We start from the raw sequence: 13,646 nt of genomic DNA on the forward strand, positions 1-13,646 counted from the left end.
TCCCTCCCCAGCCCCCGTCTCTCCCTTAGCAACCGCACGTCTGAATCTGTTTCTCTTTTGTAAACAGGTTCATCTGTGTCGAATGGTAGACTCCACGTGTAAGTGATATCACACAGTGTTGGTGTTTCTCTTTCTGATTCATTTCATGTTGCGTGATGATCTCTAGCTGCATCCTTGTTGCTGCCAGTGGCATTGTCTCGTCCTCTTTTACGGCTGAGTAGTATTCCGTTGTATATATGCACCACGTCTTTATCCGTTCATCCCTTGATGGACGTTTAGATGGCTTCCATCTCTTCAGTTCAGTTCAGTCGCTCAGTCGTGTCCGACTCTTTGTGACCCCATGAATCGCAGCACGCCAGGCCTCCCCGTCCATCACCATCTCCCGGAGTTCACTCAGACTCACGTCCATCGAGTCCATGATGCCATCCAGCCATCTCATCCTCGGTCGTCCCCTTCTCCTCCTGCCCCCAATCCCTCCCAGCATCAGAGTCTTTTCCAATGAGTCAACTCTTCACATGAGGTGGCCAAAGTACTGGAGCTTCAGCTTTAGCATCATTCCTTCCAAAGAAATTCCAGTTTTCATTCCAATCCCAAAGAAAGGCAACGCCAAAGAAGGCTCAAACTACCGCACAGTTGCACTCATCTCACATGCTAGTAAAGTAATGCTCAAAATTCTCCAAGCCAGGCTTCAACAATATGTGAACCATGAACTCCCTGATGTTCAAGCTGGTTTTAAAAAAGGCAGAGGAACCAGAGATCAAATTGCCAACATCCGCTGGATCATGGAAAAAGCAAGAGAGTTCCAGAAACTCTAGCATCTATTTCTGCTTTATTGACTATGCCAAAGCCTTTGACTGTGTGGATCACAATAAACTGTGGAAAATTCTGAAAGAGATGGGAATACCAGACCATCTGACCTGCCTCTTGAGAAATCTGTATGCAGGTCAGGAAGCAACAGTTAGAACTGGACATGGAACAACAGACTGGTTCCAAATAGGAAAAGGACTACGTCAGGCTGTATATTGTCACCCTGCTTATTTAACTTCTATGCAGAGTACATCATGAGAAACGCTGGACTGGAAGAAACACAAGCTGGAATCAAGATTGCTGGGAGAAATATCAATAACCTCAGATATGCAGATGACACCACCCTTATGGCAGAAAGTGAAGAGGAGCTAAAAACCCTCTTGATGAAAGTGAAAGAGGAGAATGAAAAAGTTGGCTTAAAGCTCAACATTCAGAAAACGAAGATCATGGCATCCGGTCCCAACACTTCATGGCAAATAGACGGGGAAACAATGGAAACAGTGTCAGACTTTATTTGGGGGAGCGGGGCTCCAAAATCACTGCAGATGGTGACTGCAGCCATGAAATTAAAAGATGCTTACTCCTTGGAAGAAAAGTTATAACCAACCTAGATAGTATATTCAAAAGCAGAGACATTACTTTGCCAACTAAGGCAATGAAACCAAGCCATGTCTGTGGGGCAACCCAAGACGGGCGGGTCATGGTGGAGAGGTCTGACAGAGCGTGGTCCACTGGAGAAGGGAATGGCAAGCCACTTCAGTATTCTTGCCTTGAGAACCCCATGAACAGTATGAAAAGGCAAAATGATAGGATACCAAAAGAGGAACTCCCCAGGTCATTAGGTGCCCAATATGCTACTGGAGATCAGTGGCAAAATAACTCCAGAAAGAATGAAGGGATGGAGCCAAAGCAAAAACAATACCCAGTTGTGGATGTGATTGGTGATAGAAGCAAGATCTGATGCTGTAAAGAGCAATATTGCATAGGAACCTGGAATGTCAGGTCCATGAATCAAGGCAAATTGGAAGTGGTCAAACAAGAGATGGCAAGGGTGAACGTCAACATTCTAGGAATCAGCGAACTAAAATGGACTGGAATGGGTGAATTTAACTCAGATGACCATTATATCTACTAGTGCGGGCAGGAATCCCTCAGAAGAAATGGAGTAGCCATCGTGGTCAACAAAAGAGTCCAAAATGCAGTACTTGGATGCAATCTCAAAAACGACAGAATGATCTCTGTTCGTCTCCAAGGCAAACCATTCCATCTCTTGGCTATCACGAATAGTGCTGCTATGATCAGAGGGGTGCATATATCTTTTTGAATTGTAGTCTTCTCTGAATATATATGCCCGGGAATGGGATTGCTGGATCATATGGTAGTTCTATTTTTAATTTTCTGAGGAACCTCCGTGCTGTTTTCCATAGCGGCTGCACCAGCTTACATTCCCACCAACAGTGTAGAAGGGCTCCCTTTTTTCCACACCCTCTCCAGGATTTATTATTTTTAGACTAAATCATGGCCATTCTGAGCACTGAGGTGGTACCTCATTATAGTCGTGTTTCTCGCAATGGCACCCACTCCAGTACTCTTGCCTGGAAAATCCCATGGATGGAGGAGCCTGGTGGGCTGCAGTCCATGGGGTCGCTAGAAGTCGGACACGACTGAGTGACTTTACTTTCGCTTTTCACTTTCATGCATTGGAGAAGGAAATGGCAACCCACTCTGCCGGGAGCCAGCGTGAGGAACTCCGCCCATGGCAAAGGTCATGAGGAAGGAGGCTTCAGCATACACAAAGGCGGGTCGAGCCTCAGGAAACCCCCTGTTCCCAAGCATCTACCCCCAAAACCAGAGTCTGCCTACTTTACTGTTTCATGCTCTCCCCTACACCTCTGACTTTAGGGGGGGCTGTTCCCCACCGGTTCTCTCGGAGAAGGAGTAATCTTGCAGCTCCAGTCAATGAAAATTCCTGGGCGTGACAAGGGTGTCTCAGGTCAAACCTCTCTGCTGGCAGACTAGCTTGTGTGACAGGATTATCCACACTCCTGCCACTATAGACATGATTGTTTACTACCTCTCAACCATAAACAGCACAGAGAGTTTGGAGTATTTTGAAAGTCTTAATTAGCATAGGGCTTTTTCTTATTGTTGAGTCAATGATTGCCGCCAGGCCTCCGTATCCTTAGGCACCTGGGAATATATTAATCAATGTATATGGAATATAGAAAAGGAAATACAGTAGTTTTTGATGTTAGCAATACTAGACTTTTTGAGTTAATGAATTTTCTCTTTTGTAATAGATCACTGTACTTTGTTACAAATCACTGTGTCCTTGCTATGTAAAAATGTAACTTTATCTTACGACTAAATAGATCTTAAGGGGAGCATTGGTGAAGGGTTTTCATTTGTTGGGCTGATGTTTGCTGCTAAATCTCCATATTCCCTGCCCTTATAATGAACGTAACTAGCATATAGGAGAAATAAGTATTAACCTTGAAGATTAATCATGTTAACCTTAGGTTAAATAAATTCCTTTCTTGATTGTAACTCACTACACCCTCACCCTATAGGAATGCAACTTTATTTGGAAGGTGGTGCCTGGTTTAAGAAAAAAACACCCTTGGAGAAAATAAGTTTTTTTGTTATAAGAAAGAAAGGATCATAAAATGTCAGCAAGCCTCATGGCCAGAAGATGATGTAAAACCCCTAAGACCTTTTTTTATATAAAGGTCAGGACTGCTGACCCCCGCATGACTCTGTATTCATCCCTATGTATAACAAAAGGTATATAAGCAAACCTAAAAATAAAGAAATGGGATCAGTTTCTGGAAAGACTGATTCCCCCGTGTCATTTCTTTCTTGCTCTCCGTTTTTCTGGCTGAATTCCCATCTGGTACGTGGGTACTCACCAAGCCTGCTAATTTTGCCTGGGCTTCTAAAATCGGACCAGGGAGGCCTCAGTGCCTCCTCTCCTTCCGGAGAATGGAAAGACGCCTGTGGCCTACATAGGTGGTGATTGGTATTCCACGTAAACCAAGTTATTCAGCCTCTTTTTCTCCACTAATTTTCCTACTACACTATCCGTTTCTAATCTCTCTATATATCTGTAATTAAATAAGTTTTTTCCTAGGACACCTACTCCTTCTCCCCTTCGAATTACCCTGGATCCACTGGGGCTGGACCCCGGCACCACTCCAGTGTTCTTGCCTGGGGAATCTCAGGGATGGGGGAGCCTGGTGAGCTGACGTCTATGGGGTCACACAGAGTCGGACACGATGGAAGCGACTTAGCAGCAGCAGCAGCAGCAGCAGCAGTAATTTGTGATATCAACCAGTTCATATTTTTACAAGCAGAATTAGTGATTCTGAGGGAGGGATTCCTGTCCTTGAGCACATGCTCCTTAGGTGCTGTGTGTGCAACTCCCAAACTTCTATGTCATCTATGACTTGGTTTTGAGTCCCTCAGGCTGTGAAGACCGATCATTTAACGAGAACACACAGAACCTCTCGTGTCTCTACAGACCTACTCTCCGCCTCTCACATACACCCCTGTCAAAACCTTAACGCTGACGCCCTGCTTCTTTTACCCCCTGATCGGACATCCCCAAATGGTGCCACCAATGTCGGATTATTATCTTGTCCTAGATTAGATTTGTCAGAAATCCCTCTTCTCCAAGTTGATCTTACTTTTCATGTCCAAGGTTCTTACCTCCAAGAAGAGTACAGGGTTTTCTAGGCAGGATACCTTATCCGTAATCAACACAACCTCTTGAATAGTAAGCCCTATGCTGTGCTCTTGGACACGACTGAGCGACTTCACTTTCACTTTTCACTTTCATGCATTGGAGAAGGAAATGGCAACCCACTCCAGTATTCTTGCTTGGAGAATCCCAGGGACGGGGGAGCCTGGTGGGCTGCCGTCTATGGGGTCGCACAGAGTTGGACTCGACTAAAGTGACTTAGCAGCAGCAGCAGCAGCAGCAGGCTGTGCTCAGTTGCTCAGTCATGTCTGACTCTTTTGTGACCCCATGGACTATAGCCTGCCAGGCTCCTCTGTTCATGGGATTCTCCAGGCAAGAATACTGGAGTGGGTTGCCATTTCCTTCTCCAGGGAATCTTCCCAACCCAGGGATCAAACCAGCATCTCCTGCACTGGCTGGTGGATTCTTTACCACTGTGCCACCAGGGAAGCCCCATAGTAGGTCCTGCTAAGTGAGTTCAGAAAGGTGAATGAATGACTTTCACTCGAATTGCCTTAAGGGCGGAGGAATGAAGGTTAACATCTATACTGACAGCCTTTATGCCTTTGGGGTGTAAAGGACTTGTGCCTGTTATGGGAACAGGCAGGATTTATGACAGCATCTAGTACCCCTCTCCATCTGCTAAACTGGATACTACCCAACTCATGAGTATTTGAATAAAACCAATAAGATCTTTAAAATGAACTCAGTTGAACTTTGTCTTCTGACACTTTTCTCCTCCATGGACAGGAAAGAAAAGGACAAGCCCTATTCCTGTTACAAGATCAGGGAACCAGGTCAGTATTATGAGAATTGGTCCCCCCAAAAATCAAGTATTTATTTTGCCTTTCACGTAAGACCTGGACCTCAGGACATACAGTTAGTGTAGAAAGAATTTTTTTCTTCATAGAAGTAATCCAAACAAAAAAAGGCTGGAATAAAGGGCAGGATTACACGATTACTATTTTTGTGACTCGTGGATGAATGGATCTAAGCAATACCGGCGATGAATGGCTGTCGACATTGTAACTTGAAGGAATGCTGTGCGCCACCTGGTGGAAGCACGGATCACAGGGGGGAAAGTGCCTCTATTATACACAAGTATTCTTCCCGGGTGGGCTTCCCTGGGCTCAGCAGGAAAGAATCCGCCTGTCAATGCAGAAGACACAGGTTCCATCCCCAGGTCAGGAAGATCCCCTGGAGAAGGAAGTGACAACCCACTCCAGTACTCTTGCCTGGGAAATCCCATGGACAGAGGAGCCTGGTGGGCTACAGCCCATGGGGTCACAAAAGAGTCAGACACAACTTAGCGACTAAACAACACAAAAACAAGAGATATTGACAGGCTCAAATCATTAAAAGTAATCAAAGTTAATTTCATGGATAATGATACAAATCAGAATCACGTGTCCCAGGAAAGGAGGCAGTAAGAAAACGGAATCCCTTCTGTAGTGTTCCTACCAGAGATACATATCCTGGAGCGAATGATGAGCAAACATCAGACAACCCCGAATCGAGGGCTGTTCTACAAAATAATTGCCCTGTAAGAGTGAAGACTGAATTTCCCTGGTGGTCCAGTGGTTAAGAATCTGCCTGCCAATGCAGGGACCGTGAGTGGGATCCCTGGTCCAGGAAGATCCCACATGCCACTGGGCAACTAAGCCCGTGGGCACAACTACTGAGCCTGGGAGCTGAAACGACTAAGCTCACGAGCTGTAAGCACTGAAACCCGTGCCCCCTCAGCGCGTGCTCTGCGACAAGAGACGTCACAGCAGCGAGAAACACGCACACCGCAAGGAAGACCCAGGACATCCAGAAGTAATAAATAAAGTTATAAAAGTAAACGGAAAGTGTTAAAATACGTAACCAGTGTGATCTTTACCTGTACATTGCTGTTTCACAACCAAGCAGACACACACACACACACACACACACACACACACGCACTTTTTAGGTGTGTATGTTTGGGGGTGTGTATATCATCACATCCACCAGGGGGCGCGTCAGGCTTAGATTAGGGCTTGATTGCTTTTTCGTTTAGATAGAGGACTGGTTCTGATATGATTTGGTCTCAGAACGCCTTCATATTCTTAAAAATTATCGAGGAAAGAAGAATCATTTTTATAACATCTCTTTATTTCTTTCTTTTAGCCACACTGGGAAATATGCAGGATTTTAGTTCCCTGACCAGGGATCAAATGGGTGCTCCCCTGCTTTGGGAGCATGGGAATATTAACCACTGGCTTGCCTGGGAAATCTCCAGGATCCTGAAGAGTCTTTGTTGGTGTGGATAATATACAATATGGTGTGACGTTCATCCAGCTCTCTGAAAAAAAAATCCGTGATATAATGTCTCTGTGGTGTAAATCCTCCAAACCATGACCCATTTCATGCTACCAAAGATTTAACAATTGGCACATATGATCAGAAATTAAACAATTCACTCTCCCGAGCCAGTAAGAGCTGGCACCACCACACTAAAGGACAGGTCTTCCAATTTACCATATATGAATCTAAACTGATCATTCTTAAAAATTCTTATTTATTTGGCTGTACTGGGTCTCAGTTGTGGCAAGTGGCATCTAGTTCCCCAACCAGGAGTTGAACCCGGGCCCCCTGTACTGCACTGGGATCATGGAGTCCCAGTCACTGGATGACTAGGGAAGCCCCTAAACCGATAACTTTTTAAAGATTTATTTATTGATTGGAAAGTAGCAGTGATAAATACACTGCATGTTAATATCAGAGCAATGACATAATCAAGTACCACATAGCCTCTGGAAAACTTTACCTTATAGCGGGAAGTAGCGTAAGGCCAGGGGACTTCCCTGGTGACCCAGTGGCTAGTGCTCCACACTCCCAATACAGGGGACCTGGGTTTGAACTCTGGTCAGGCAACTAGACTCCCACATGCTGCTAAGACCTGGCACAGCCAAATAAACTTTTAAAAGAGTAACACCAATAACATTTTAGTATTCTGATGCAAGTAGTTTTGATCCTACAGAGCTCATGAAAGGAGCTCAGAGACTCCCAGGGGTCTGCAGACCATGCTTTGGGAATCACTGGCTTAGTGATATAATCATTTCAATTGACTGTAATAATAGATATAAAATCTATTCAATCCAGTACCCCCTTTAAAAATAATAGATTTTAAAATATATTCCTTTTGTTACCAGGAAAAGAAATTCATGCACAGACTAACTCATCTGTACCTATAATCTCTAAAAATTATGGTAGGACTTCCCTGGTGGTGCACTGGATAAGAAGCTGCCCGCCAATGCCAGGGATCCGGGTTCAATCCTGGTGCAGGAAGATCCCACGTGTCATGGAGCATTTAAGCCCATGCACCGCAACTACAAAGCCCAGCTCTAGAGCCTGCGAGCCAAAGCTCCTGCGCCCACATGCTGCAGCTACCGAAACCCGTCCACCTAGAACCTGTGCTCCACAACTAGGGAAAGCCCACCCAGAAACAAAGACCCCAGCACAACCAAAAATAAAATTAATTTAGAAAAGATGGCAAGATATTATCTGTAGTTTAGAGAAGAACCCAAAGAAAAATAAGCTTGACAGTCCTTTACTAAGCATGCGTGTTTAAGAATGAAGGAGGTGTTTGATTTTTAGAAAGGTGGTTTGTATACGTGACATGTATGAGGTCAGCCCACCTGGGTTCAGAGTGAGTCCTGGAAGCAAACAGATCAATATTCCCGAAGTGAAATGTGGGCTGTTTACACCACAGTGGGATAAATATAGATCACCAAAGTGGCCCGTGTGGGGTCAGCCTTTGCCGTCAAGTGGACTCGATGGCACGCTCTCCTTTTCAGAGCTCTTTGGATCTCAGAATTGTGGACGACTGATGGTGAGTCTGTAATTTATGATAAGTAGGAAGTGATCCACTAGGTCGACGTTCTCAGACATTACAGAGCCGGATGTCCCTGCTTTTGATGACTAATAAGTTTAGATTTAAGGTGAATGAGACAAGATCCAGTCAAATGTCTATCTTTCTTGATAGACAACATTTTGAAATAAGGGCTAAATGAAAACATTCATACATCTATTAAGAGAGAAGAAAAAACAGAGCGACTGGCTAATTTGTCTGACACTCAAATACCCTAAAGACGGGGAATGTCAGTGCTATGATTCTCTAATACGATGAGCATATTCAATTCAGTTCAGTCGCTCAGTTGTGTCCGACTCTTTGTGACCCCATGGGCTGTAGCACTCCAGGCCTTCTTGTCCATCACCAACTCCCGGAGTTTACTCAAACTCCATCTCATCCTCCGCTGACCCTTCTCCTCCTGCCTTTAATCTTTCCCAGCAGCAGGGTCTTTTCAAATGAGTCAGTTCTTCGCATCAGGTGGCCAAAGTATTGGAGTTTCAACTACAGGATCAGTCCTTCCCATGAATATTCAGGACTGATTTCCTTTAGGATGGACTAGTTGGATCTCCTTGCAGTCCAAGGGATTCTCAAGAGTCTTCTCTAGCACCACAGTTCAAAAGCATCAATTCTTTGGCGCTCAGCTTTCTTTATAGTCCAACTCTCACATCCATACATGACTACTGGAAAAACCATAGCTTTGACTATGCTTTTTAATATGCTGTCTAGGTTGGTCATAACTTTTCTTCCAAGGATCAAGCATCTTAATTTCATGGCTGCAGTCACCATCTGCAGTCATTTGGGAGCCCCCAAAAATAAAGGTCCAACTCTCACATATGTACTTGACTATTGGAAAAACCATACCTTTGACTATACAAACCATTGTCCGCAAAATGAAGCCTCTGCTTTTTAATATACTGTCTAGGTTTGTCATAGCTTTCCTTCCAAGGAGCAAGCATCTTTTAATTTCACAACTGCAGTCACCGTCCACAGTGATTTGGGAGCCCAAGAAAAGAACACTTGTCATTGTTTCCACTTTCCCCCTTCTATTCACCATGAAGTGATGGGACAGGATGCCATGATCTTTGTTTGCCGAATGTTGAGTTTTAAGCCAGCTTTTTCACTTTCCTCTTTCACCCTCATCAAGAGGCTCTTCAGGTCCTTTTCGCTTTCTGCCATTAGAATGGCATCATCTACATATCTGAGGTTGTTGATAGATTTTAATATATATGCAAAATTCTTGCTGGCTATAGGTAAAAATGGGAGCCTCTGTAGCCTAAGACGGTCGTTAAGAGATTCTTCTTGCAGCCCATTCGAGCAGGAACCCAGGAAACCCCCTTCTGGTCCAGGCTGCACAGTGCATCGCAACAATCTGGATTCCCTGGCCACCAAATGTCAGAAGACTTACAGATTTACACACATCTCCCAGGATGGCTGCAAGTGCTGAGACTTGCTCACTGAACCGCGAAGGAGGGATGTACCAGGGAGCAGGGGGGCTTCAAGAACTGGGGAGGGGCGTCCTGGCCTCCAGAGTCTAACGAGAGGTTTCACTGCAGGGCGTGCCAAAGTGCGGAGCGCTCGCGCAGGGGGACTTGAGTCACTATCACCCCCGCGGCGGGGTGGTTTCCCACGTTTACACCAACATACACGTCAGAGTCTTTGCAGAGAACCATGTGATGCAAGAGATTTTTAGATGCATGTGCTTATAGTCATACACATGAGTTTCGCGTGTCTTATGGATGACAGGTGTTGTTACAGAACCCGGATACCTACACGCCTCACTTATCTGTGTATGCATCAACACGCATCCTCGTGCCAACAGCAACAAGCAGGCTAACATTAAGGTATGCCTAAGGTCAAGACGGGCTTCCCTGGTGGCTCAGCTGTAAAGAATCCGCCTGCCAAAGCAAGACACCCGGTTTCCATCCCAGGGTTGGGGAGATCCCCTGGAGAAGGAAATGGCAACCCACTCCAACATTCTTGCCTGGGAAATCTCATGGATAGAGGAGCCTGGCGGGCTGCAGTCCATGGGGTGGGAAGAGTTGTAGGACACAACTTAGCGACTAAACAGCAAGGCCAAGACATAGGTCTCAATCACAGTATGTGCTAGCACGCGCGTTTGTCAGAATCCATGTGTTGCTACTGACTTGTGTGTTAATGGCAGCCTGTTACATGACACCTATGTGTGTGACATCAAAAGGCACACGGACATGTCTGCGTGTGGACATGTAGTGACCATGCCTGTCTGAGCTATGCCCGTTCACCCTCCAGAATGGAGCCCCTTGACTGGCAGGGGACTGAAGATTTGGAAACAATAGTCTGATCTACTTCAGGGTTTTGTGTTTTTTTTTTTAAACTAAAAGCATTTTACAGAAATGACTCGGTCACGGAGAAGTTAAGCAACATGCCCAAGCTCACACAGCTGGTAAATGATGGAGGAAAAATTTGAACCCAAGCAGGCTGGCTGTAGAACCATGGATTGTAACCACTGATCAGCAGGAAAATAATGGAGCCCACCTAATGGAGCTGTCCTGATGTTCCAGAAAGAGCAGGAATTGCACTCAGCATAGAGCCCGTGCATAGCACTGAGGACTCGTCCTATTTAATCCATCGTCTGGTTCCAGGTTGGCTTGGCTCGAGTTTGGAGGGATTTTCTGCTCCTGGCAGTGTTCCAGGAATGCCAGCTGATCTTTATAAGCCCATATTATTAACAGTCAGAGTCAGGGAAGGGGAGAGCTGAGATAAGATCAAATCACAAGATGGGACTTCCCTGGAGGTCCGGCACTTAAGACTCAGCTCCTAATGCAGGGGGCCCGAGTCTGATCCCTGGTCAGGGAACTAGATCACACCTACCACAACTAAGACCAGGTGCAGCCAAATAAATAAATATGTTTAGAAATTTAAAAAAGAGTTAGATCACAAGAGGTGGCGGCTGTAGAACGGCTAGGAGCTATTCCCCCCAGTCTTCGACAGCAGGGAAAGTGAGTCATAAAGTGAACGTCAGCAAGTAAAATGCCCAAGCAGATGCCCAGAAAACAGTAGCCAGGAACGCTGACTCATCAGACTGGGTATGTTTGTGGTTCTGGGGTTTTGTTGCTGAACCCTATTTTCCTGTTGATAAAATACGCATTTTTTCCTCCAATATCCCAAACCCTAAGACTCCACCTCCATGGCACTGCTTGTAGGCAGAACTCCAAGGTAATGTTCTGTAAAAAGTGTGGCAGATATTTCCCCAAAATAGCTGCAGTAATGTTTCCAGGTCCACATGTTCTTCCCTGTGGAAGCTTGATCTTTCCCATCGAGATGTGGAGTCTCTTTCCCTCCACTGGGCAGTATTTTGTGATTGCCTTGACGGAAGGAATGAGAGGGAAGTGACGCTGGATGACTCCCAAGGCTAGGTCGTAAAGGCGACACAGCTTCTGCGTGTATTCTCACTCACTCTTCCTCTCCACTGGGACTTGGCGGCCATGATGGGAGGAAGCCCAAGCAGCCACATGGAAGGACCGCATGTAGATGCTCTAGCCACAGTCCCCAGGGGAGGTTCTAGGTGACAGGCAGCATCAACCACCAGGAAGGTGAGTGAGGAAGCATCAGATCATTTCAGCTTCCCTTGCCAGGGGCCTGCCTGGGTTTGATGCCTGGTAGTGAACTAGGTAGGCTCGATCCCATAAGCCATGCAGCTCAGGCAAAAAAAAAAAAAATTCACTCCTTTTTAAAAAATTAATCAGTTTATTTGACTACGTCATATCTTAGTTGCAGCATATGGGATCTTTGATCCAAGTTGTGGCATGCAGGATCTTCTTATTGCAGTATGTGAAACCTTATTTGTAGCATATGGGATTTGGTTCCCTGACCAGGGATTGAACTCAGGACCCCTGCTTTGGGAGCACAGAGTCTTAGCCACCGGACCACCAGGGAAGTCCCTCAGACATATCCTTTTAGCAAAACTTAGAAACTATTTCAACAAACACATTTCCTGTATTGCTTTTGCTGCCAGGAACAACCAAGTGAAGTTTAATGTTAACCTAGATCATAGATGCCTGGTGCATCTATGTATATAAGTTTTAGTCCTGCTTTAATTTTGTTTAACATATGCTAGTTTTCCTTGGACACCGTAAGGCCTCAGATTGGCTTTCTGCTGTGAGTTGGATAACCCCTGCTCCCTTGAATAGGATACTGCTTCTCCTGCAGCCTTTTCTAGATTTGGCCTCTCATTCACACATCTCTCTCCTGAGGTTTCGGACATAGTCCCTCAGCTTATCCAGATTCTTTGGAGGGTAAGCAGCTGACATCAACTCAACTAATCTAAGCACAGAGTAAATAAATAAAACAATATTTAACAACAACAGCAACCACCAAAAACCCCATAATGGTTCCATGATTAAAATGGTGTTCAGGTAAGGCCAGATTCAGGCACCTAAGTGCTAGTGTCAAGACTATCTTTCACAAACTTTCATTTCTGCTTTCCCATGTGTTGATATTCATCTCATAAAGCCTTTCTTGCCAACAGAGCCCTGTAAGCTCCAGGTTCACATCCCACTAGCTTGGCAACTCCAGGAGAAAGAGAACATCTTTCATAATAGTTGCAGCAAATGTCTCAGGGCTGGTTGTCACTAGGCTAGGTTAGGTCACATACCTTCCCTGAACTAATCACTGTGATCTGAGAAACAGAATAAACTGGCTAGGTCTAGTCCGTGGTGGCTAAGTGGTAAAGAATCCAATTGCCAATGCAGGAGACCTGGGTTCGATCTCTGGGTTGAGATGATCCCTTGGAGGAGGAAACGGCAACCCTCTTCAGTGTTCTTGCCTGGGAAATCCCATGGACAGAGGAGTCTGGTGGGCTACAGTCCATGGGGTTGCAAGAGTCTGACATGACTTAGTGACTAAACCAACCTATCACCAGTCCCTGGAGCTGGTGATGGGAGGGTTACCGCCAGTCCTGTTCCAATCAAATAGACCGAGGGACTTCCCTGGTGGTCCAATGGCTGAACCTCTGCACTCCCAATGCATGTGGGCTTGGGTTTGATCTCTGGTCAGGGAACTATATCCTACATGCTGCAACTAAGAGTTCGTATGTTGCAACTAAAGATCCCATGTGCTGCAACTAAGACCCGGTGCGGCCGAATAAATAAATAAGTAAAAGTATTTAATAAATAAATAAAGAAGATAGAAGAAGTTCCCCAAAAGAAAACTGAACGGGATACTAGGGTGGGCAAAATCCACAGA

The sequence above is a fragment of the Capra hircus genome, chromosome 18, assembly GCF_001704415.2.
Source record: "Capra hircus breed San Clemente chromosome 18, ASM170441v1, whole genome shotgun sequence".
Taxonomy (NCBI): Eukaryota; Metazoa; Chordata; class Mammalia; order Artiodactyla; family Bovidae; genus Capra; species Capra hircus.